Below are 27,882 nucleotides of genomic sequence, written 5' to 3' on the forward strand. Positions count from 1 at the left end.
AAAGATCATTCTGAAAATTAAAAGCTATCAAAAATTACTTGTGATCTTGCATTAGCTAGGAGTGACTGAAATTGCTTTTAATTATATAGTTTAAAAATTAAGTTCCTAAAAATACAGATTCTTTTTTTCCTTGCAAAGAAATTTGTATACAAATGAGCCAGAACCCAAGATATCACATTAACGAAGTATTATTCAATGTACCATATAAAATTATGACACCAAAAATAGAATTTTTTTTGGTAATTTATAGGTATGTGTTAGTCATATATCACTATTACTTCTTTACTTTCTTTTTTGAACAAAAAAGCTTTGTATTTAAATACCTTTTTAACTTCAAATTTCTCCCTGCTTTTTGAACCAAGGACCTTACAGTTTAATTTTTGTGCAGTACAAATTACACACAGTTTCATATTTTGGCCTCCACAAAGTATATAGCCGATTTTGCCCACCCCCTCTACCATCACTCACCTCCTATGAGGTACCTAACACACTTCTTTCTGATGTTTGAACCCATGGTGTCGTCCCATCTTGTCGTTCCTTTGGTTATGCTGTTTCTACAGCTTAGAATCACCTTCCTGCCCTCTCACTGATTAAAATTCTATTCACCCTTTCACACTCAGCTCCACCTATAACAATACTGTATCCTGCAGCACCTTGCACATTACAATGGTTATATAGCTTTACTACTTCGTGCCGTCATTAGCTGTTTGTATCTTTCTTGCTTTTGCTAGACTTGAAGGCAAAGACTTTACTTCTCTAACTTAGTATTGTGTTTTTCATATTTTAGGTATTTAATGTATAGGCTTCAGGAGAGTATTGAAGAGAATACCAGTCAACAAAAGGAATAATAAGGAGATGCTGATAATTTGTCTGACACAACAATCAAGGTTTTTTCCAGTTGATCAACGAGTGTCCTTGCCCTCTCATTGCTGTATTCCTGGAGAAGTGACACTTCAGAATCTAAAATCTGAGGGATTAGTTGAATTTAGCCAGACAAAAGGGACGGAGCCAGGAGGAGAAAAGAGTGCAGCATCGAAAGTGGAAGGGATGCCAAGTGCAAAGGCCCAGAGACAGGAGAGAGCAAGGTGAGTCCCAGGAACTGAAGAGGTGCTGCTCATCAAGATGCATCCCTATTCTGAGAGAATCGCCTTCTTGGGGGGAGAAGGAATGTTTTTTGACCAAGAATTATAAGAATATTATTCTCCCCTTCCAGAGCCTACAAATAAGCTTTTAGGATTTATTTGTAGGTCAAAAATAATGATAATCAAATATTTAACAAAGTTTTTTTTTGTTTTTGTTTTTTTGTTTTTTTTTCAACATATGAAGTTTATTGTCAAATTGGTTTCCATACAACAGCCAGTGCTCATCCTAAAAGGTGCCCTCCTCAATACCCATCACCCACCCTCCCCTCCCTCCCACCCGCCATCAACCCTCAGTTTGTTCTCAGTTTTTAAGAGTCTCTTATGCTTTGGCTGTCTTCCACTCTAACCTCTTTTTTTTTCCTTCCCCTCCCCCATGGGTTTCTGTTGTTTCTCAGGATCCACATAAGAGTGAAAACATATGGTATCTGTCTTTCTCTGTATGGCTTATTTCACTTAGCATCACACTCTCCAGTTCCATCCACGTGGCTACAAAAGGCCATATTTCATTCTTTCTCATTGCCACGTAGTATTCCATTGTGTATATAAACCACAATTTCTTTATCCATTCATCAGTTGATGGACATTTAGGCTCTTTCCATAATTTGGCTATTGTTGAGAGTGCTGCTATGAACATTGGGGTACAAGTGCCCCTATGCATCAGTACTCCTGTATCCCTTGGGTAAATTCCTAGCAGTGCTATTGCTGGGTCATAGGGTAGGTCTATTTTTAATTTTTTGAGGAACCTCCACACTGCTTTCCAGAGTGGCTGTACCAGTTTGCATTCCCACCAACAGTGCAAGAGGGTTCCCGTTTCTCCACATCCTCTCCAGCATCTATAGTCTCCTGATTTGTTCATTTTGGCCACTCTGACTGGTGTGAGGTGATATCTGAGTGTGGTTTTGATTTGTATTTCCCTGATGAGGAGCGACTTTAACAAAGTATTTTAATGTAATGTGTAGAATCTTCCTTAACACTAAAGTTTGGATCATTAGACGTGTCCCTGGATCTACCAGCCAGTCCCTCGCCATCTACCAGCTCATTAGCCAATCAGTGATGTTATTGGTCTAATTTTATGGCTTACTAAATTAATTAGCTTGTATCACAGAGGTTCATTTTGGAGTGTGGGGTAGATGGGGATGACTTAGGTCTGTAGTGGGATGTGGGGTCCCTACCTTCAGTGTCTAGGTCACAGTGGAAAACAGGTAAGAAGGAAGGATCATGGCAAATCCATTTCTACCAGGACAGGAAAAACACTTTTTAAAGCCCATGCTTTTGCATATAAAGGAGAACCCAAGTCTGTTTTTCTAAATCCAATATGAAGGTCATATATCCCCTTGAGTGGGGCACAGTTAACATGCCTTAAGAGTTTCCCTAGAGTAAAATGTTTTATTAGAGTTCAGAAATTTAATTAGCCTTAAAATATTGTTGTTAGTTGTAATATGTGTCAACTCTAATTTTCTCAACTATAGGTAACTAATCGCAAAAAATTCTGCTGAAAATGACCCAAGGATTTTGTGCTAAATGAGGTCAAGTCCTTCTCTGTCTTTTCTGACCCTTGAAATTGTTTATGTTCTTTATATGTTCTTTCTCAAGTCTTCTAGGGAATCAGTCCTAGGGAAAAAAACCCCTCAAATTTATAAATATGATATTTTTACTTTCACTCTCTAGATGACTTAACATATAGCAAATTTTCTATGAAAGAGTATGAAAGCCCCAGAAAGTAAGGGGGATATGAGCATATAGCCGAACTTAGATATCCACAAAGTACGAGCTATGTTTATAAACTTATAAGGAATTTTCTCAGTAAATATTCTTCAACTACTCCTGGTAATCAAGAGAAGAAAAGAGAGATGTGAACATGAGGGCTCGTACTTCATACACAAAATAAAGTCCACATGAAAGAGAGTGAGTGAAAGAGGAAGAATAAAAAGTTCATTTCTGACAGTAAAAAACATACTATGTGTTGTATCTGAGGATGTCTGTGAAATTTGAGAAGTCATTGATGAAATGGTCTACCAAGATGAACCATATTAAAACACTTTTTACAATCATTCCAGAAATCTTGGTCCAAGTTGGCGTGTCAAGGCTGGTAGGTCACACACTTTTGACTGTAGTTCAGATTGCTGAAAGACACATCTTCCTCATTAGTTTCAGGTGACAGCTCAGCTCACTGTACAGGAGAGATCCACTTGTAGAGAAAGAGAGAAGAGAGAGAGGAAGATTTAGCACTGCATTTTCACAGGGCAAGAAATTCCACCCTAGCTCCAATGTGTGTTGGCCCGATGCCTGGGATCTTGTTAAACACATGACCATCACTCTTCTGCCTATTTCTGGCCCGGATTTTGAGCTTGGTGGCTAAGCAAACCCTAGTTGGAGCTAAAATTAGGCAGCCAAATTGTGACAAGACATACTTGTCTCCAACAAAGAAAAGACGTCTATTTAAGAAAGACTGGATCTACCCATGGGTTAATGTCAGTCACATGCAGCTTAGCAGTCTGTTTCTATTATACAATATCTTAACTAGAATAGACCAACTAACTAGGCTGCATTCTGGCTTCCAACCTTCTACTATTACCACAGCAGCCCAATTCTGTAAATGGTCTTGTGTAGCTGGAGGAGAGTTTAAGGAGGAGCCACAAACTATTGACATGAATGGTAAAAAGCAAGAGTGAATATATATGGGCCGTATCTTCTGAATTAATGTTAACTATATGATTTCAAAGATGTCAAAGTTTTGAAGTCTTTTGCATCATTGTGGGGTTCTCTCTCACTTGACATATCTCTGATAGAAGTGGGATTGTCATCAAAAGTAAAGTAGAATAACCACATTGCCTCATATTTATTAATTTATTAATTTATTATTTATTATTTATTTATTTTGAGAGAGGGAGGGAGAGGGAGAGAGAGCACAAACAGGGGAGGGGCAGAGAGAATGGGAGTGAGAGAATCCCAAGCATGCTCCATGCTGTCAATGCAGAGCCCAACATGAGGCTCAATTCCACCAACTGTGAGATCATGACCTGAGCCAAAATCAAGAGATGAATGCTTAAACCACAGAGCCACCCAGGCATCCCTAATATTTTCACACGTACTTTTCCAAACATCTCAGTCAATGTCTTTTGACCACCCATTTTATGGGTGTGGCATTGTGGGGGATTCAGAGATGAATCAGATTTTCTCTCCCATCAAGGAGCATAGGATCTATTTAGAAGGAAGAAAAAAGTGCAGAGAAAATGAAACAACAAAAAATAATTTAATAGCACTTTTGAGATAATAGTAGAAGAGATATTTATATGATAGTGATTAACTGTCACATGCCTTCTGAGGAATTTAGAGGGAAATAATCACTTCTGGTTTCAGTGATGATGGAGAAGAGATTTTCAAGACTGTATGGATGGTGATTGATGGAGAGGGTGATATGAAGAAAATACAAGAAAGGTTGGAGGGGGTGGTGGGTGCATTTTTCTTTTGATGGAAACTTGGGGATTCTATGGGGAAGTAGATGCTTTGGCATAGGAAGTACATAACTGAACACTTACTGAGGGATGAAGCTGTTATAAGTCCAGAGGAAACCTGACAACACGAAACTCTTTGCCACCTGTGCAGGGGCTCTGGCTGAGGCAACCAATTAGGCTGTTGCTGTTTTCATTATACAATACTTAAAACCAGGGCCAAAACACAAACAAAAGATGAAGCAAATGAAATCAACCACAAAACATCTCTCTTCCCCTCCAAATACAATCACTTTATAGTTAAGGAAACCATTCTCTCTGGTAATGCTATCTTGATTCTTCCCTCTCAGACATAGTTGTGATGCATCCAATTTCTCTTGAGACAAGTGCTTTCTGTGGCCAGGTTTCTAGGATGGATGCATATAGGAAGGTGCCCAACACTTCTGTTCTACTGCAACGTTCAGGCTGAGGATACCTTCTGCCCGCAAGAAAGTATTTCAGTATTTTATGATTTAGAGGACTTAATTCATACTTAGTAGTGAATAACAAAGAAAGACAACATTTAAATATGTTGGGCTCAAAACAACATGTTTTAGTGTCCCTTTGTATTTCTAGTTACATGCATGAGGAAATATATGGATAAATAATTGAGAAAGGTTTTGCCAGGCATTTTTCATTAATCAAACCTTCACAGTTTTGTTACATACTGGAATGAAAGAAAAGGATTTTTATTTCACTAAACTGCTTTTGACAAGGCTCAGGGACCTTATTGCTAAAACCAATGGGCACATTTCCATCCTTATTTTATTTGATCTCTCAGCAGCATTTAATTAACGTCACCCTGTCCTTTTCGAAATGCTCTTTTCCAGTGGCTCCTATAACACCACACTCTCTTAGTTTTCCTCTTTTCAGAAACTTCCAACATTTTTTTTAGCCTACAAGATAATTCCCTCTATCTTCGCTAACTCCAACTCATCTGCTAGATATATTTCTGTAACTGCTTTTCAGACTCTCTTTCCCAGTGCCTCCTACCCCCTACCCCACATTGAATTAGATGTCCCTGTTTCCATAACAACTTATTCCACCCCAACCACCCACTGACATAGCACCTGTACTTGTTTTCAGATTAATTTTTAAAGTAGTCTTCCCCACTAGCCAATAAGCTGCATGAAGTCAGTTTCCTCTTTATCTCAATTTCCTTTGCAGGGTCCTTTTTTGCTTAAATGTTTGGATCACTTGGCATTATGTCCTTGGCATTTACTCTTATAAGTCTACATACCCTCCTTGGACAAGCCCACCTTTTCCATGTTTAAATTAACTTCTATATGTTCGCAACTCCTTATATTTATCACTAGTTCACCCATTTGTTCAATGCTCTACTGGAAGTCCCTGTTTGGATGTCTCACATGCACCTCATTATGGCCATCCTCCCGTTTTCTGCTCTCTTCCAGAGTTCCTTAGCTCTGTGAATTGTATTAGTGTCTAGCCAGTCACCCAAGCCCCTGTGTCAGAATGGAGTTGTTGTCCTGTTGGTTTTCTTGTCACTTTCAGCCCTTATACCTGATGGGGAGGAAGAGATGTAGCAGAATAACACCTAAGTCATGATCTGAAGGGATCAATATTAGGAAGAAAGAGGTGTGGCTGCAGTGTAGGTGTAATACTCTGAGAAATACAAGGATCCAAGACTATCCTCCAGGATGGAGGCAAAACTGGGTTTTGCCAGCCTCTGACAAAGGCTGTTAAAATCTCACTGGCCTTAGGTACAAGGAGCGGTTGCAGGGTGGATCCTGAATTGTCAGAGTAGGAAGATAAAGGAAAGAGGCTCTGGGCATCCATCTGAGGCTAACTTTGATTCGAAACAGAAAAAAAAAATGTTTTTCACCCTGCTCTGGACTTTTGATGACTAACTTAGTAAGGCTAGTTTCTTTTTTGTAATGGAGTAAGCCTGCTTAACTTCCCAAGTATCAGGGAGCATGTCAGAGCAGGGTTATCCCAGAAATCTCTGGGTCACCACTGATTCTTCCTTGTTCCTCATTTCAGCATCCAGTTGGCTATTAAAATCTATAAATTCTGGGGCCCTTGGGTGGCTCAGTCGGTTAAGCATCCGATTTCGGCTCAGGCCATGATCTTGTGGTTCACGAGTTTGAGCCCCACGTCCAGCTCTGTGCTGACAGCTCAGAGCCTGGATCCTGCTTCAGGTTCTGTGTCTCCGTCTCTCTGCTCTTCCCCTGCTCATGCTCATGCTCTGTCTCTTTCAAAAATAAACACTAGAAAAAATTTTAAAAATCTATAAATTCTCTTAAAAATGTTTGAAGTTGTCCAACTCTTCACAGTATACACTGACAATTTCTTAGTCTAGGGCAAATAATCTCCCATGTGGATTCCTGTCACAACCTCTTCACTGGGTTCACTCCCTTTAGCTTTGAACTCTTTGAGGCTATCCTCCATGAGATAGCCACCACCACCTCTGATCAGGCCATTCCCCTACTTGAAATTCTTCTATAGCTTCCCACTGCCCTCTAGATCAAGTACATCCTGACCTCCTTTTAGGTTGTCAAAAGTGCTCTGCCTCTTCTTAGAGACTTTCAATATTTTCCTTAACATTTTTAAAAAGTTAATTTATTTATTTTGAGGGGGAGCGGAGATGCGTAGAGAGAGAAGGAGAGGGAGAGGGAGAGCGAGAATCCCAAGCAGTCTCCAAATTGTCAGTGAAGAGCTCAATGTGGGGCTCGAGCCCACAAACTGTGAGATCATAACCTGAGCCAGTGTCGGACTCCTAATCGACTGAGCCATGCCAGCGCCCCGATACTTTCCTTATTTTTTAACCCAGAAGACAAATTCCTTGTTTTTACTTCACCAACTGAAACTCATCTTTCAGGTATATTTGTGTAACTACCTTGGAGATACTTTCCTAATGCCTCCCATTCCCTGCCCCATATTATATTAGATGTTCTTGTTTCTACAGCAACTTATATTCACCATTCCCCCATACGTTGCATCCACAGTTGGTTTTAATTTTTTTTGGGGGGGGGATAGAGAGAACAAGAGAGAATGAGTGGGGGAGGGACAGAGGGAAAGAGAGAATCTGGGAAGGACAGAGGGAGAGAGACGATCTTAAGCAGGTTCCACACCCAGCTCTGGGCTCCATCCTACAACCCTGGGGTCATGACCTGAGCCTAAATCAAGAGTCAGATGCTCAACCAATTGAGCCACCCAGCTACCCCGCCCCTCACCATTTGGTTTTAAATTAATTTTTAAAATAGTTCTTTGCTTATTTTTGAGAGAGAAAGAGACAGGGGAGAGGCAGAGAGAGAGAGAGAGGGAGACACAGAATCTGAAGCTCCCGGGTCTATGCTGACAGCTCTCCTGATGCAGGGCTTGAACCCACAAACCATGAGATCATGACCTGAGCTGAAGTTGGATGCTTAACCAACTGAGCCACCCAGGCACCCCTGGTTTTAAATAAGCTTTTCAAGTAGTCTTCCCCACTAGCCTATAATCTCTGTGACATCAGGGTCCATGATATCTTGCTCGCTAAGCACAATCCTGACTTATAATCAATCAATGAACGTTTATTCTACTAAACCGAAGGGAGATCTCACTAGTTACACTGTCAAGAAAACGTAGACCATTTTAGAGGTGCCTTGACATAACCTTATGATGACTTCTATAAGGTATTTTAAACAACTACATAATAATTAAAATAATCTTACCAAAGCACCCAGTAAGGTGTTAACTCTTCTACTAATCTTGTTCAGTGATGCCACACTGAACAATTGTATTTATTTATTCAGAGTCCAGTGAGCATCCACATATGCCAGATTCTGTTTTAGGTACCGGAGAACAGAAGTGAACTCAATTAAGATTTTCCAGGTAACTGTTATCTGTGCTTTCTGGGGGTTTCCACTCTAGTTGGGATAGACAGAAAATAACCTAATAAATATAAATGAGAAAATTGTATTAAATAAGTGCAATGAATAAAACACAATAGGGCGCTATAGTAGAGAGGGGATTGAGGTGTTATTAACTGAGGAGATAGTATTGGCGTTGGGATCTGAAAGACAAGAAGACATTGGGGAAGATCAGGCAGAGGCAAGAGCAGGCCTCTTCCCAAAGAAGAAGGTACTATTTTTAAATCTCCATTTATAGATGAGGAAACAGAGACTTAGAGAATGTTAAGTAATTTGTTCAAGATCATGTAGTTAGCAAATGTCACAGCCAGGCTGGAGAGCCTTCGATTTCACCACCAACCCGTGCTGCTGCCACTGGTGTTTGGCACTTCCATATCCTCATGACCAGGGTCCTTGGATGGCCTTTGGCTGCTCTCTGTCAGACTGAAGTGTCCTGTGACACAGAATTGCCTCTGGTTTCCTACCATGTCATCCTCTGTCCTTGGAGCTTCCTTTACTACGCTGGAGCTCAGCTAAGAATCTTAGAGCAAAATAATCTGATTAATTGAATTCTTACAAGGTTGTGTGCCAAAGCTCTTACCTAAAAACAAGTGTTTTTATTTTCAAAGGGGAATTTTATTCAGGACATGTCTAGGGTTTTAGAGTTTTCCCAAAGATCTTCTGTTATCGATTGCTTTATTTAAACGTCACTCTCTGCAGTGAATTTATATCCATTATTTAGCTCAGGGAACTGATGCTCAAAGAAGTTAATAATGGTAATCCCAATAAGCCTCTTAGTAGAAATTCCAATGGGCAGAATGAAGACAATATCATCACGGAATATGTCCTGTTCTGCCTGTGCATATACCAGCTCTGTTAGTGAAATCCTGTTTTCCATTCTCCCTTGCCAGTATATGCCTTTCCCTGCGGTCAGGACCATTTCTTTACTAATCCCCACGTGCTCGGTGTTGACGCTTCTCTGATGCTATTGCTCATGCTGCTTCTCTATTACAGGGAGCTCTCCCCCGCCCCTTTACCACATTCTCAAAACGAGGTTTTCCCACAAGGCCCTGCTCAAACACAATGCTCTATAAGCCCTTTTATATACCATGGCTAATAAACTGGAGTCCACCAGATCAGTCAGGGTCCATGACAAACTGGTTAGTAAATTATTTTCAATATAATCTTTTCTCCCAGTTATTTTGGCCACTTCCTCTCCATCCTCCTTTTCTATTAAACTCTTCGCTTTGAGTTAATAGCACACTGACTAGCACTTGGTCACATGGCATTATTTTTTTTTTTCATCTATTTTTGGTTCATTCTCTTAGTTCAGCTATAAGGTATAAAACTATGCTCTAGACTAGTGGTCCTCTAGCCTTTTGATTTCAGGACTCCATTACAATCTTACATGCTATTAAGAACCTAATGATTCTGATCACCAATTCCAATGTGTAGAGGGGGATTTCCCAACATCACCAAGTAATTCTCTGACACCAGAGTTGGGTGTTTTACAGTTCAATTTAATTAATACCTGGAGATGGCATCAGATCATGAAGGTTAAGAGTTCAGTCCTATAAGACCACCCCTTCTCCCACTTCAGATGCCAATTGCAAATCCAGGTTGTCACCTGTGTTTCTGACTGACTGGCTATAGGTTGAAGGTTCAATTAATTTGCTAGAGTGACTCACAGAACTCAGGAAAACATTTTACTTACTAGATTACTGGTTTATTATAAAAAGACATATCTCAGGAATAGCCAAATAGAAGAGAAGCATATAAATTATGAAGAAAGGACAAGGAGCTTCCATGCTCCCTCCCAGCACCCACTCTTCCCAAATCTCCATGTGTTCATCAATCCAGAAGCTCTACGATCCCTGTTCTTTCGAGTCCTTATGTAAGCATCATTGTGTAGGCATGATTCGCTAAATCATTGGCCATTGGTGATTGAACTCAACTTGCAATCTCTCTCTTTTGTTTTCCAGAGATCAGGGGGTGGGGCTCAAAGTTCCAACCCTCTAATCATGATTGGTTCTTCTGGAAACTAGCCCCCCATCCTTAGGTCCAAAATTCACCTTATTAATATAACAAAAGACATCTTTATCACTGTCATCACTTAAGAAATTACAAGGGTTTTAGAAGCACTGTGCCAAAAATGAAGACAAAGACCAAAAATATATATTTCTTATTATAAGTCACAATATCATAAACCCCAAAGAGATGTTTATGTAGTTATATCTGTTGATATTTATTATGTTAGAAATTAAAACTGATAAATTAAATAATACTTAATAATTTACTAAAAATGAATCCATTCCATGTTAACATAAATAACATATTTTTATAAAACATAACTGTATTTTCCAAAACAAAATGATTTTAATAAGAAGCATGCATTTGTTGTATAGTTTTTCAAGTCCTGTTAATATTTGGCTTGACAAAAGACAGCTAGATTCTCATATCTGCTTCTGCATTCAATCTATTGCAATGTCACATCTCTTTTACTGGAAAACTTCACTGTTTTCTTGTACAAAAGTAAGAGTAAAAAAGACAAATAGTATCTTAGTAATATTATGAAAATAGTTTTAACTTCATGGTTTCTCCCTAAAATGGCTTGAGAACCCTAGGGTTCCCTGAAGCACATTTTGAGAACCATTTTCTTATACTTCTCTTATTTGTTCCATAGTAATGAGCCCAAAGTAAGTGCTTGATATATACTTATTTAGATATTGAAATTGTAATGTGGTCTAACTTTTTTTCTGCTTGCAATTTTGTTTATATAGTTATTCTTACACACAAAAATATACATAAATCCATCAGTTTTAAGCCATTTCAGAATTATAATGATTTACTTTGTGAAGGAATGCAATGTTAACATGTTGGGGGTGGTGGTGGGGAGAGTGTGGGACACACGTGCTGTAGTGTGTCATGTGGGGATGGCAGTGCATACTTGGGCAGGAGAAAGTCGGGGTTGTAGGAATTTCAGGAATCCAAGAGAGAGCAGAAGAGTTGATGTGGAGCCAGTGCTCGGTGCTTTAATACAAGAGGTACTTAGTCAAAGTGATTTTAATGCTCAAGAGCATGGAGTAGGAGTTGATGACATCTCACGGGTCATGAAAAACCCACTTGCCACGCTGGGATGAAAAATTGTAGATAGTAATTTCTTCCAAAATAACACATAAATCTCACATGATTGGACTTGTTATTAAAGTATTTTCCTACTTTGTATGGTATAGAGTGTAGTATCTAATAAGTTTTAGTAAAAGGCATATGGAGATGCCAAGAAACTGGACATACCTCAGCCCCCGTTACAAATTGCCTTTGCAGAAGAGCTTACCAATCAGATTTGGCAATGACAGAGAATCACAAAACTGAAGGGTGATGATGAGTTTGACAGCGTGAGCTGTGCCTTGGAAGAAGCCTCTCAGCAAAGACTTCTAACATCCAGATGAGAGACTAGCATGCTGACTGGATAAGTTGCTTTTTGGGAATCTTCTCTACATTTCTATCAAAAGTCATGAAAAGCTCCACAAGTAAAACAGCATGATATTTGTATTAAAAACAGACACATAGATCCGTGGAAATGAATAGGGAGTCCAGAAATAAACTCACACATATGTGGTCTATTAATTTATGACGAAGAAGCCAAGAATATACAATGGGGGAAAGAACAGTCTCTTTAATAAATGGTGTTGGGAGAATTGGACAACCACATGGAACAGAGTGAAACTGGACCGCTATCTTACACCATAACAGAATTTAACATAAGACCTGATATCATAAAACTCCTAGAAGAAAACATAAGCTCCTTGACATAGGTCTTAGCAATGATTTTTTTTTTTTGAACCTGACACCAAAAGCAAAAGCAACAAAAAGAAAAATAAATAAGTGGGCCTAGAACAAACTGAACACTTTGAAAGGAAACCATCAACAAAAGTGAAAAGGTAATTTACCGAGGGGCGAATGGGAGAAAATAATTGCAAATCATATATCTAATAAGGGGCTAACATCCAAAATATACAAAAAACTCATATCACTGGATAGCTAAAAACACAAAGAATCCAATTAAAAAATGGGTAGATGATATAAATAGACTTTTTCTAAAGAAGATCTACTGATGGCCAACAGGGACCTGAGAGGGTGTTCAACATCATTAGCCATCAGGGAAATGCATCAAAACCACAATGAGATATCACCTCACACCTGTTAGAGTGGCTGATAACAAAAAGACAAGAACTAAAATGTTGGCGAGGATGTGGAGAAAAGGAAATCCGTGTGCACTGTTGGTGGGAATGTAAGTTGGTACAACCACTATGGGAAAGACTATGGAGGTTTCTCAAAAAATTAAAAATAAAAGTACCATATGACCCAGCAATTCCACTTCTGGGTATTTATACAAAGAAAATGAAAACAGTAATTAGAAAAAGTATACACTCCCTATTTTTATTATAACATTATATACAATAGCCAAGATATGGAAAAAAATCTAAGTGTCCATTAATAGATGAGTGGATAAAAAATTTGTGACATATATATATGTATATGTATATATGTATATATATGTATGTATATATGTATATATGTATATATATACATGTATATATGTATATATATGTATATATGTATATATATGTATATATATACATTTTATATATATATATAAAATCTCATAAACTTGTTATCCATATATATGCATATATATAATATATCCTGGAATATTACTTAGCATAAAAAAGAATAAAATCTTGCCATTTCATGGATTGACCTTGAGGGATTATGCTTAGTGAGATAAGTCAGACAGAGAAAGAAAAATATTGTATGGTCTTTCTTGTCATGGAATAAAAGAACAGCAACAACTACAACCAAGCCCATAGATACAGAGAACAGGTTGGTGGCTGTAAGAGGTGGGGGTCAGGGCAGGTGGAAGAAATAAGTAAACGGTTTTTGTTTTAGTTTAAGTAAATCGAATAAAATTTTAAAAAAAGAAAAAGAAAAAAAAAGGTCCGTTACATTTTATGGAGTATGTGACAACTCTGAGCTATGGAGGATGTTAGTTATGCTGTTTATATAGGGCGGACATGTGAAAGCAAAGGCTCCTCCTTAAGCTTTAAAGAAAGTGTGTGAAAGTGCTAATGCATCCCCTAGTGCTAATGCTCCAGGACTGTTTCTTGAGAAAAATATCAGAAAAGACAAGAGAGGAAAACTGAGGCACCAACAACATTTGTGGTGAAATTGGGGACCAGTGCTTGGGCAGGGTCGCCGGAATGAGGGTAATTTTTTGGTCAAAATTCGGACATCAATAATGGGAAAGGAAGGAGTGGTGGAAGCTCATTAAGGATCAAAGAATTTCCCTGGAAAGGATGCACGTTTGGCCTTTTGTACAGAAACTAGAACACCAGTGGGCTTCTCTCCTGAGGCACACTCTTGTATTGCTCAATTCAGACATGGCCTTGATATTGAGGCTTCTTTTCTGAAGCCAGCTGTTAACACCAGAAGTGTCCTGACAAAGAGGAAACGAGCTTTAAGGCAGGCCAAGAAGATGGAGTGGGAGGGAAAAGATTTTTTTGAACATCTTATGACTTCATCTTACATCACTTTTCCTTGGACTGGAAGTAATCGGAAAATAGGGGACATTTAATTGACTCCAAGACCCTGTTGAAAAGTGCAAAATTCATGAATCACGCAGTTACTCTGATGTGACTGACTTTTTTATATTGACTGCTCCCCTTCCTTCATTGCATTAACCTAATTATGTGCTGTTATAGCTGGATGTAACCTTAGGATATTAAGTATCCCTGGCTGATTTTTGCAGAATGTCTTGAATGAATTTAAATCCAGTAATCCATAGCAGGATGGAGACCAATGTTTTCTTAGACTATGCAAAATAGAAATTTCGCTGTTGTTCTTTAAAGAAATGACAGAGAAGACTCCTTTTTTGGTTTGGGATCTCAAGGAATTTCTGAAATGTGCTCTTTGAGTCGTTAACAAATTGAAAATATAGAAAATGTCTGTAGAAAATGAAACAACATTCCCTCCCAAACTGAACAATGAAGGACAGCTGCTGACAGGGAGATTGGATTAACAAAGGAGCAAGTGCATGAAACGCAGCGCTATTTGCCCAGACACTGGGTTTCTTTCAGCCTCCCAAGCTGGCGGTGGTGACAGAGCCATCTGTCCTATCGTTTTGCCCTCTGTAGTCAGCCATTAATTTTCCACAAGGGCTCTCAGTGACAGCTCCCTCATAGTGACCATACTTGGACACGGGGTGTATGACACGCTTTAAGAGAGTAACTTCAAGGATTCAGGCTTATGACACCGAGTCGGTGGAGAGAGAGAAAGAGAAAAAAATTATAGATCAGCTAAATGGTAGGTGAAAAGTTAGAGAGACATTGACTTACTTGAGGAAACGGCTATATTTGTGTTACATTGTGTCTTGAAATCCTATGTTGTAGGGGTCCAACTCTTGATCCGTGTACATTGAGGCTTGTAAACAATGGAGAGTTGTCTGAATACATAGAAAGAGATGCTTCTGAAAGTCTGAGAAAGGACAAAAACACAAACTCTCCTGGATCTTACTTTGAGATGATTTTCCTTAAACAAGATCCACAAGATTCTCTTTTTTCTACTTCTCAGTATTCTCCCTCTCTCTCTCTCTCTCTCTCCCCCTTCTCTCTCCCTCTCTCTCTGCAGCTGTTCTACCCTCACTAGAAATAATATGCATAAAAAGAGTATTCTACAAATATGCATCAAAATTGTCATGCTATTTTCCTTCTGCTTGCACCGAGGCTAGAGAGTACTCAAGTTTGGTTTTTAGAGATCTAGGTTTCATGAGGTAAGATTTCAAAGATACATTTAAAATAATCTCCTCAAAATGTTGTTCTGATACAGGAGCATGAGGTCATTGTGAATATTTCTGGAAAACTAACATTACATTTTAGGGAGAATTCAGTAACCTGCTTGGAACTGTCTTTGGTTGTTCTGGAATTTTATCATCTTCAATGCTGCTCATAATAAGTGAGCTACTTTTTCTGGGCAAGGGAAAAAAAGTCTTTGTGTGATTTGGGGGGATACAAAATGTAGAAACTGAGACTAGGAATTCTGTTTTTTTCTGTGTGTGTGGTGTAGAAGATGAAACTTTGTATGCCTAGATCACTTGCAGAATGTCTTGTTAAGGCTCAGCCTAGAAATTAGGTGAAACTCCAATCTGGGAAAGAAATTTACTAATCAGTGTGCTTGATCCTAGCTGTTCTAGAAAACAGTTCTCAGAACAAGGAGTTTCATGCGTGTTTAATATATCAGCAAATCATAGAGAAGTGGGTCATAAAGATCAAAGAAAATTAAAAAGTTATAAAAATGAAAAGCAGATTAAAAGAAAATACTTAGAGTGTGACAAAAATAAAGAAATCATCAGACTGTAAAGAGCTCCTACAAAAATATAAGATGAAACAAACATGAAAGCAAGCAAAAAAAAAAAAAAAAAGATCAGGCAGTTCAGAAAAGAATAGTAAAAGGCAAATACATATATGAAAAATTGTTTAATTTCATTTGTAATTGGGGGAAATGCCAATAAAAAATAAAAAGATAAATTTTCCCATTGCTTGGAACATATTAAACATACACCCAGTGTTGGTTAGGGTGAGGGAAAACAGCAAAATGTATTATGAAGACCTTCTTTGGTCTAACTTTAAAAAGACACACCATCTCTAAAAGAAAGTCTTTAAATATGGGCTGGGTATTAGAAAGCATTAGGTTATGCTGTTAATTTTTTTAGGCATGGAATAGTTTATAAATACATAAAAAATTTTCTTAATAGAGTCGCAAAATGAAGTAGTTATAGATGAAATGACAAAGTAAGATTTGCTTTAAAAACCCTCCAGAATAAAAAATATGTGGGTGTGGGATAGATGAACCGGATTGATAAAATGTTAATAGTTGTTGGGAGGTGGATGTATTAGTTTGCTAAGGCTACCATAACAAATACCATGGATTGGGTGGTTTAAACAATAGAAATTTATTATCTTACAGTTCTGGAGCCTGGAAGTCCAGGATCACAGGGTCAGCAGATTTGGTTTCTCCTGCAACCTCTCTCTAGGCTTGCAGATGGCCATCTTACTGCTGTGTCTTCATATGGTCGTTCCTCTGTGCATGTACATCCTTGCTGTCTCTCTTGGGTGTCCAAATTCCCTCTTCCTACAAGTACACCAATCAGGTTGGATTAGGGCCCACCCTAGCGATCCCATTTTAACATAATCTCCTTTAAAAACCCTATCTCTAAATACAGTCACATTTTGAAATCCTGGAAATTAGGTGTTCAACGTATGAATTCTGGGGGATATGATCAGCCCATAACAACAGTGGATAATGGATGTATATGGGTTTATTATCATAATCTCTCTACTTTTGGTAGAGAACGGGTGAACATTTCCATAATAAATATTTTTTTAAAGGCATATTTGATTGTGTTGTTTAGAAAAAAACACTTTTAAAAATGGAGAAAAACCTATTATCTAGTTACCTGTCTACTACATCTAATATATCTATGCAATTGCATAAAAAATGGGTGGAATACTTTCTATTCAGCTATATGTTTACCATATGTTTTGTGTTCTCTATGTTGGATTGATAGTTTAATTTTTTAACACAGAATGAAAAATTTTTATCTTTTATTATAACTTAGTGGTTTCCTTTTTTTTTTTTTAAGTTTATTTATTTTTCAGACAGAGAGAGACAGGGCATGAACGGGGGAGGGGCAGAGAGAGAGGGAGACACAGAATCTGAAACAGGCTCCAGGCTCTGAGCCATCAGCCCAGAGCCCAACGCGGGGCTCGAACTCAAGGACCGCGAGATCGTGACCTGAGCTGAAGTGGAACGCTTAACCGACTGAGCCACCCAGGCACCCCTATAACTTAGTGGTTTCAAGATGATTTTTAAAAATTATAACTGGGATGCCTGGGTGGCTCAGTTGGTGAAGCAACTGACTTTGGTTCAGGTCATGATCTCGCAGTTTGTGAGTTTGAGCTCTGTTGGGCTCTGTGCTGACAGCTCAGAGCCTGGAACCTGCTTCAGATTCTGTGTCTCCCTCTCTCACTGCCCCTCCCCAGCTCACATTCTGTCTCTCTCTCACTCAAAATTAAATAAACATAAAACAATTTTAAAAAATACATAGCTGTTTTAGCTAAATATATAAAAATCTTCCAAACAATAAATGATCTTTTTATTACTTTATTTATTACTATATAATTTAAAAAAATATTCTTGCTTTTTATAGTAGTTTTAGGTTCACAGCAAAATTGAACTGAAGGTAGAGAGACTTTCCATATTCTACTGGCCCCACATGCATACCCAGTCACCCCAATATCAAAATCCTGCCCCACAGTGGTATGTTTGTTACAGTCGACAAACTTACATTGACATGTCATTGTCACCCAAAGTCCCTAGTTTACATTAGAGTTTACATACTATGGGTTTTGGCAAATGTATAGTAACACATATCCACCATTACAGCATCATACAGGATATTTTCACTGCCCTAAAAATCCTCTCTGTTCCCGCCTATTCATCCTTCCTTCCCCATCAACTCCTGGCAACCACTGAATATCTTGTAGTTGGAATCATACAGTAGGTAGCCTTTTCAGAGTGTGTTCCTTCACTTTGTAATATGCATTTAAAGTTTCCTCCATGTCTTTTCTTGGCTTGATAGCTCATTTCTTTTTAGGACTGAATAATATTCATTGTGTAGATGTACCACAGTTTATCTGTCCACCTACTGAAGGACATCTTGGTTGCTTCCAAGTTTTGTTAATTATAAATAGCATTGCTGTAAACATCCATGTGCAGAGTTTTGTGTGGAAATAAATTTTCATCACCTTTGGGTAAATACCAATGAGTGTAATTGCTGGATCATATAGTGACAGTATGTTCAGTCTTGTAAGAAACTTCCAAAGTGACTGTATCATGTTGCATTCCATCATGACTGAGGGTTTCTGTTACTCCAAATTCTTGTCAGCATTTTGTGTTGGCCATTATTTTTTTTTGTTTTTTAGCGTTTTTTAAAATTAATTTATTTATTTTGAGAGAAAGAGAGAGCATGGAGCAGGGAAGGGACAGAAAGAGATGGAGGGAGAGAGAATCCCAAGCAGGTTCCACACTGAGGGTTTCTGTTGCTCCAAATTCTTGTCAGTATTTGGTGTTGGCCATTCTTTTTTAGATTTTTTTTTTAAGTTTATTTATTTGTTTTGGGGGAGGGAGTGTATGAGTTGGGGAGGGACAGAGAGAGAGAGAGAGAGAGATAGAGATTGAGATTGAACCCCAAGCAGGCTCCATACTGCCAGTGAAGAGCCTGAGGTGGGGCTCAATCCCACATACAATGGGATCATGACCTGAACCAAAATCAAGCGTTAGGATGCTTAACCAACTGAGCCACCCAGGCACCTGGATTTTGGCCATTCTAATAGGTATGCAGTGGTATCTCATTGTTGTTTTGTTTTGCATTTCCCTGATGACATATTCTGTAGAGCATCTTTTCATGTTGTTTTTTGCCATCTGTATAGCTTCTATGATGTGGTGTCTATTTGAATGTTTTGTCCATTTTTTAATTGGGTTGTTCATTTTCTCATTGTTGACTTTTATCTTTGCTTCTTTGTTTCTCTAGTGTTTTGGATCTTTTTGTCTCTGATTTTAGATCTTATTTTCATTCTTCTGATAATCACCCTTAATATTTGAATACATATTTTAAAAATGGATGTCTAACATTAATCTATATCTACATTTTCTCTATAAACAAACAAAGTATATTAGCATAGCTTTACTTATGTATCTACATCACCAATCTTGTCTCATACTCTGCAGGCATTGGGATTTTTAGATTCAGTTTGTCTATCATTTTATTAAACAGTGTTTATCTACCATCATTTAAAGTAGATTATATGATTGATTTATGTCTTTGTTCACTACAATTTCTTCTTTGGATTTTGTGTAAGAAAAGGTTTGTGATGAATAAATATTCTCACATCTTACATATTTAAAATGATTTTTGCCCTTGCCCGTGATGCTAGTTTTGCTGGGTATAGAATTATAGGTTAAAAGTAATTTTCCTTTGGATCTTCAAAATATTACTCTATTGTCTTCTAACATCCATTATTACTTGTTTAGAAATCTCATATCAATTGGAATCTTTTTTATTTTTAAGTAATTTGCCCTCTATTTCTGGAAGCTTAGAATTTTTCTTTTTATCTTTGGTATTCAAAATTTCACAATGGTTTGTTTAGTTATAAATCTTTATTATTTATTTATTTATTTATTTATTTATTTATTTATGGCTGGTATTGTGGGAAACTTTCAAACTGAAACTCATGCTTTTCTACAGTTCTTGGATATTTTCTTTTAATAATTCTGTATTTTCTTTCTTTTCTTTATGAAACATCTATCAATACAGGTATAGACAATAGGATCTATTTTGAACTTCTTATTTTTTTTCTATTTCTATATCCCTTTGTTTTTTGCATACTATTCTGGGATAATTACCCAATTTGATAGCCAGTTTACTGATTTACTTTTAATCTTTGATTGCTCTGCTAGTTAAGTTGTGTGTTGAGCATTTTTAAAAGGCAAAAAATCAGGTTTTCATTTTCAAGGTCTTTAGTAGTTTCTTTTTCAGGGGTGCCCTGTCTTTTCAAACTTCCAAGTACGTCAATAATACTTACTTTAAATTATTTTTTTTGTCCTAGTTTTTAAAAAGTGTAATTATTACAGTGTTTCTTCTTTAGATTATTAGACTTTTCTGCTCTCTTCAAACATTTGGTACTTTCTAGGTGTGTACTCAACTTTCTATTTGATAATTCTTATTCATGTGTTCATAGAGCCTAGTTCTGTGTAAAAAAAAAAAAAGACTTGTGGGTGTGGTTAGATGTGGTATCAGATGTTTATATCTTCCCTGAGTGAGGGTTGCCTGTTCTTCTGGATGTACCTGCTAGTTGGAGTTTCACCCTACCTGTCTGAGCTAAGTTCCCGTACATACTCTTATTTGAAAATGAGTTTAAACTAATTTGACCTTGAAAACAATAAAAATAAATTTTAAAACATTAAAAATATTAAATAAATTTTAAAGCAATAAATGCAATGTTGGTGTTTGACTGCAATGACTTCTTACTGCCCGATTCTGGACAATGCACCTTTCAGTTTATACTTCCCCAAAGTGGTCAGAGTGCAATTACTTCTTAGGAAACAGTGTGAAAACCGGGAATGGCCATCTGCTAGCAAAACCCTTTAGTCAGAATTATGTATTTACTTATGTGTATGTGTTTATTTACATTATATGTTGTGGTATATATTACCATATATATGTCTATATAAAACAAAATATGAACACTTGCACATGGCAGAAAAAAGAAGGTAGATTTGTCAGGAAATATTCTTATTTCTTATCATTCTTTGGTGTTGTTGGCCCAAGGAAAGTTCTTACTAATTCAAGTTTTATTCATCAAGAGAGGGACTAAATTTACTATACAGTTTGAACAAGCACTTCTCTGAAAGGTCAACTCACTCAAGGATTTTAAGAACATTTAATGTCCTTAATGAACGTTAAATGTTCTTAATGTAAGACATTCAGAGAACATTTTGAAAGCATGATTTGGGGAAGAAGATGATGAGACTAACATGGCACTGTAATTATTTTCCTTACCGAAAATCAGTAATAGATATGTAACTATTTCTATATGATTTATGTGGTGCTAATTTTAAACTGAGACAGTCAGGAACAAGCATAAACTCCTAGTCATTGCAGACATAGGTTTCCTTTAATACCATTTATTCTGGTTAATTTGAAGAAGGTCTGAAATATATTACTATTGATATGCCTAACTAATAACTACGACAGCAGAGATGATCAAAGTCATTTTACAGCTAGAGGACTTGGGGCGCAGACTGAAATATCCTTCTTACAAAACACATACAATTAATTAGAAAGGTCATCAGAAAAGTAACTTGGATTCTAGATGGATAGTTTTGTTATTCTCTGTACTAGACTGATTGATTTAGTCTTTTATTCACCTAACCACAAGCCACTCAACTGACTACCTGACATTTAACATTAAATACTCACTAGACGACACAGTTCTATACTTGTGTGATGGCTGCCACAATGCAAGTCATTATTAACTTCTTGAATAAGCAAAAAAAAAAAAATTACTAGAATTTAAAGCTTTGCTTTAGCATGCCTTAAAATGAATCATGACATATAGTTGTTTTTTTTTTTTTTCACAGAAATTTCCTTTCAAAGAGTAACGTTAAGGGGCACCTGGGTGGCTCAGGTGATTAAGCATCTGACTCTTAATGTCAGCTCAGGTCATGATCTCATGGTTGTGAGATTGAGCCCTGCATGGGGCTCTGTGCTAGGTGTGGAGACTGCTTAAGACGCTTTCCCTCTCCCTCTGCTCCTCATGCTCTCTCTCTCAAAAAAAAAAATAAATAATAAAAAAATTTAAAGAGTATCGTTAATTGAAACAGAGTTAAACATATTTTTGACTACAGGACTTTTCAGAGCCTTTACTGAATTAATGTCCATTGTTAATATCCTTGTGGGGATAGCATGTCAAATTTCTCATATTTCATCAATAAGTACTTTTTCTCTCCCAAGGAACATCGTGTGCATTAATGTTCTCCCAAGGAACATACTTAGCATTGCTGGTTTATTTGAGAATTACTGTCTTGTTTCTGTTTTGTGTAACATGCTTTCTTTTTTCATCTTGGATACTCCAGTAATAAATTGTAAGGAGAATCAAGAACTTTCTTGTTAGTTTGTTTCTGTTAATACACTGTTCTCTAACTTATCTAATAAGTGCAACATGATACTAATCTATGGGTATCCCAGTGTAGAGGTTGCTATGAAGGTAATATATCTCTAATTAGAAACGATGCTTGCTTTTTCCTCTGGTGGCCACATGAGGGAGCTAAAAAGAATCAAAGACTACTTTTTTTCCTTTAATAGGGAATTTTATACACTTTACCCATGAATGTGAATGATTTAATGGCAGTTACTACTTTTTTCATGTTCATTTACAAAATTACTATTAACAGTATTATCTGATGGAGAAGAAATGCATCATCTCTTCATTGCCACAAAAATTCTGGTGGGGTGTGTGTGTGTGTGTGATCCTCTTATCATCAGTGGGCCAGATGGTATAAACTTTCAGAAGGAGGTCTGCACATTTATTTATCTGAGAATTGATAGGATTGTGTTTGTGTGTGTATGTGTGTGTATTCAGGAATAATAATAAAATTACCTTTCTGATTCTAATTCCTAATGTGTGGACTACAACATCACCAGGACTCTTGAAAATAGAAGTGTGCCTTTTCCAAACACTCTTTCCTTGTCTTCTCTCCATAAACCAGAAATAAAAACAATCCTGTATTTTGTGTTCATCACGCCTTGCATAATAGTTTTTTTTTAACACCTATGTATACCTTCCTAAAGATATATTTTGAAAAGCTTTTTTCTTATTATTAAACGTTATAAAATTGCTTACAATTAGACTTCTAAGCCTCTTTTTCTCCATACAACATTGTTTCTAAAATTCATTGAAGTTTTTCATGGAGCTGTAGTTCACTTATTTTCATGGCTACATAACATTCCTTTCTGGTGGGGGGGGGGCGCTGTGCCACAAATTATTCACTCATTGTGTTTATGTATACTTGGGTTTTCTTTTCGTTTTTATTCTTAGGAAGACTATGTACATTTTCACATTGTGTCTCATGGCACAAATTCAAAAAGGAGTTGTTTTTGGATAGCCTGAATTCCTTGCAAGAGAGTATGTACATGTTTGTATTAAAAAGATAATCCCAATTTTATTTCAAATGAATAAATTCCTGTTGCTCTATACTCTTACCAACAATTTTTATAATTTTTAATTTTTACCAATTGGGTAGGTCTTAAATGATATATTATTTAGGTCTTATGTATGTTTCTTTAATTTCTATTGAGATTGAAAATATTTTATATGCTTATTGGGCATTTTTTGTATGTGTACGAAATGCCAGTTTTATGATCTTTGTTCATTTTTCTTTTGGAGCGCTTGTGTTCTCCTTATTGGATTTTAAAGACAGTTTTTATATTCCAGATATGAATTTTTATTGGTTATATGCATACTTGCCTTCTTACTCTCTGTATGGTCTGTTTAAATAAAAGGATCTTAAGTTTAATTTTGAATTGATCAAACCATTTTCTTGATGGTTTGCACTTTGGGTGCCCTGTTTAAAAATCATTCTTTTTAAAACAATTTTTTTATTGTTTATTTTTGAGAGAGAGAGAGAGAGAGAGCACGAGTAGAAGAAGGGCAGAGAGAGAGGGAGACACAGAATCGGAAGCAGGCTCCAGGCTCCAAGCTGTCAGCACAGAGCCCCACGCAGGGCTCAAACTCACCAGCTGTGAGATCATGACCTGACCTGAAGTCAGATACTTAACAGAGCCACCCAGGGGCCCCTAAAAATCATTCTTTATGTGGCGCTCATTAAGATAAGATATTCTCCTATATATTCTTCTAAATGTTTAAGTATTTTGACTTTCACATTTTTATTATCTTTTAAAATCTGGAATTGATTTTTGTGTAGAAGATGAGGAAAGGATCCCCTTTGATTCTTCTGTTGCTAATCAATTGTAAAAGCCTCACTGACTGATAAGCCCATTCTTTCTAATAACCAACTCCCTTCAGTAAATTCTTATTAATTCTGATAATTTGGTTATTTTGGAGTTTTACGGATTGTTAACCTGAATATTATGATATTTCTGTTTCTTCTTTTCCAATAATAATACTTTTTTTGCTCTTCTTATCTTCACATATGTCACACATTATCTCTGGTACCGTATTAAATACAAGCAACCATGTCAATTTTCTTGTCTCATTCCTTATTTTAAAAACATTTCCAATATTTCACTATTAAATTAATTTGGGTTTTGGAGGTTAACTCTTTGCCAGGTTAAAGTATTTCCTTTCTGTTCCCTGTCTGGCTAGAATTTTTACCAAGAGTGGGTGTTGAATTTTTTGATATCCATCCTGTGTATCTATTAAGATGATCATAGATTGACTCCCTTTAATCAGTCAATTAATATAATAAATTACACCAATGCATTTGCTAGATTTTGTATACTAATATTCTAAATATTTTATTTGGGATTTTGCATCCAGGTTTATGAATGGCCTGAGAAAGTAATTTTTTTTTCTTGTGCTTTCCTTGTCTATTTTTTGTTTTGTTTTTGCTTTTTTTTTTTTTTTTTTTTGGTATCAAACTATGCTAGCCACTTGGAATGGGTAGGGATGTATTTCTTCTGCTGCTCTTTTCTGGAAGAAGTTGTATAAAGTTAAAATTGTTCATTCCTTGAAAGTTTGATAAAACTTGCCTGTAAGTTGCCTACGCATTTGATAGAATCTGATGTTTTCTTTGTAGAATAACTTTCAATGTGATACAATTTCTTTAATAGGACTTTCTTTTTTTTAATGTTTATTTATTTTTGAGAGAAAGAGAGAGACAGACAGAACGCAAGTGGGGGAGGGGCAAAGAGAGATGGAGACACAGAATCTGAAGCAAGCTCCAGGCTCTGAGCTGTCAGCACAGAGCCCCGTGCGGGGCTCGAACTCAGGAGCTGTGAGGTCATGACCTGAGCCACAAAGTCAGACGCTGAACGCATGAGCCACCCAAATGCCTAATAGGGCTTACTTTTAAAGATTACACACACTTACCTGTTTCTTTTGGGGTCGATTTTGATTTTTTAAATAGGAATTTAACCATTTTGTCTTAGTTTTCAAATTTACAGGAATGAGTTTGTAGAATTTTCTTTTCTTTTAAATCGCTACTATATCTGTGGCTACGTTTTGTTTTATAACTTGTATTTTTGATACTAGTAATTTCGATTTCTCTCTCTTGATCAAACTTGCCAGAAATTTGTCAATTTTATTAGCCTTTTCAAGCACCCAACATTTGGTTTTATTTGTCCTCTCTTGTACTTTTGTTTCCTTTCTTCAAAACAACACTTTGTTTTGTCAACATTTCTGAGCACACCACTTAGAGAGTAAAATAGTTTAAAATTTTAATTTTTACAAATTGGGTGTCCTGCCTCCTCTTTCCCACTTCCTCTTTCCCAGATGCAACGACTTCCATTTCTTCTGGCTGATTATTTTGACTCTTACTGCCAAGACTCCCAATGACATGTTCTTACTGCTACTTACTAATTTTTCCATTGTAGTCATTGCTTTTTGAACTCTGCGTTAGGTTAAACCTCTTGTTTCCTATCACCATGTATCTTCTTTCATAGTAAAAAATCACAGTCACAGTTTTACCTTTCGTTACATCATTATTTTATTAATATTTGTTTTCCCTTTTAGAAGCCTCCTGTGGTCACAAACCTTGCTTCCTTTTGGTTTCCATAGATTCTCCAATGTCTAGAACAAGGTGGACACTCAATGATTTGTTGAGTGAGTGAATGAATAAATGAACGGCATCAATGTGGAAAGAAGAGCTATAAAGAATTGAAAGAGAAGGGCCTCTTTGGGAGATAACTTGAACAGAATGAAGCAAGTACTTGTTCTACCAGCTCATCTGTGGCCAGATTATAGTTACCTAAGAATATGAATATCTGTTTGATACAGGTCAGTATTGGTACCTTTTTCCATGTTTCTTTTATTTCCTTTTTGTTTGTCTTACGTTCATAATAAAGACAATTAGAAAGTGTTCTGTTTCTACTGAACTGAAGTTAAAGAAATATGGAGATGAATTTCAGCCCATTGGCTTAGATGACAGTGATGGTGAGGAATTTGTCCTGGAAAGCTGGGTTACAACTTAAGTGCCACGGAAGCAAATGAGTAGAGAAGCGTAATGCATTGGTGGTCCCTTGTGGTTTCTAGGTTGTTTTTTTTTTTAATGTACTTATCTAAATTTATAAAGCTATATAAATTTTTCAACAGGCACGCAATAGTAAAGAGCATAGTATAATGAACTCCTTCTCTGTATCAACATTTTCATTTTTCCGGTCTTGTTTTACTTATTCCCATTGCATTATTCAAAGTTCTCCAGAGAAGAACTAAGAACACATTGATATATATTTATTACTTATTTTATTTATAAATATACTTATTCATTATTTATTATATAATAGATTTATTATAAGGAATTGGCTCATATAATTATGGAGGCTGCGAAGTACCAAGGTCTGCAGACTGCAAGGTGGAGACCTAGAAAACTTGGTGTGGTTCTAGTTCAAGTGCAAAGGCCTAAGAACCAGGAGAACTGATGGTATGTTGGCAGGCCCAAGAGCCAAGAAATGTTGATGTTTCAGTTAGGGTCCAAAGGCAGGAAAAAACTTACGTTTGGACTCTAGTCGTCTGGCTGGTGAAGTGCCCTCTAACTCAGATCTTCAGTTGATTGGATAAAGCCCACCCGCACTTTAGGAAGGACAATCTGCTTGACTCAGTCTGCTAAAATGCTAATCTCATCAAAAAACACCTTCAGAGACACACACCTAGGATAGCATTTGACCTAATCTCTGGGTACCCTGTAGTACCCAGATCAGGTCATGATCTCGTGGCTCATGAGTTCGAGCCCCACATTAGGTTCTCACTGCTGTCAGCATGATCCCACCTCAGAAGTTCTTTCTCCCTCTCTCTTGCACTTTCTCAAAAATAAAACATTAAAGAAAATTTCTAAAAACTGCATACGTTAATGTTCAGTGTTTGTGCTGTAAAGTTCTGTGGGTTTTGACAAATGCATACTGTCATGTATCTATAATTACAGTATCATATGGAACTGTTGCACTGCCTAGAAGTCACCCCTCCTCTCATAGTCAACCTGACCTCCCTCCCACCGCACCTCTGGCAATCACTGATGTTTTCATTTTTGCCCTTTTCAGAACATCATGTAGTTGGAATCATATAGTATATAGCCTTGCCGATGCTTCTTTCAATTTATCAACATGCATTTAAGGTTCATATATGTCTTTTTTACTTGTTGATAGCTAATGTCTTTTTTAACACTGTAGCATAATTTGTTTATGCATTCATCCATTGAAGGACATCTCGGTAGCCTACAGTTTTGGGGGATTATGAATAAAGCTATTATAAATATTTATGTGCAGGACTTTGTGAGGATGTATGTTTTCAAATCAAGTGGGGAAATATCCAGGAGCACACCTGCTGGATTGTTATGGTAAGACTATGTTTACCTTTGCAAGAAACTACCAAACTGTCTTCCAAAATGGCTGTCCTATAATTTTGCATCCACGATAGTACTGAATAAGAGTCCCAGTTGTTTAAGATCCTTGCCAGCATTTGGTAGGGCCAGTTTTATTATTATTATTATTATTATAGTCATTTTTTTAAAATTTTTTTTAACGTTTATTTATTTTTGAGACAGAGAGAG

The 27,882-nt window shown here is 36.9% G+C and overlaps 1 long non-coding RNA gene across 1 annotated transcript; it reads left to right on the forward strand.

Moving 5' to 3' along the window:
• Positions 1-796: 796 nt before the first annotated feature.
• Positions 797-27,487, forward strand: LOC128315540 (uncharacterized). Its single transcript, XR_008298381.1, has 3 exons — positions 797-1,085; positions 25,899-26,117; positions 26,624-27,487. It is a non-coding gene; the product is annotated as an uncharacterized LOC128315540 (long non-coding RNA).
• Positions 27,488-27,882: the final 395 nt, after the last annotated feature.

This window comes from Acinonyx jubatus, chromosome B2 (genome assembly GCF_027475565.1).
Source record: "Acinonyx jubatus isolate Ajub_Pintada_27869175 chromosome B2, VMU_Ajub_asm_v1.0, whole genome shotgun sequence".
Lineage (NCBI taxonomy): Eukaryota > Metazoa > Chordata > Mammalia > Carnivora > Felidae > Acinonyx > Acinonyx jubatus.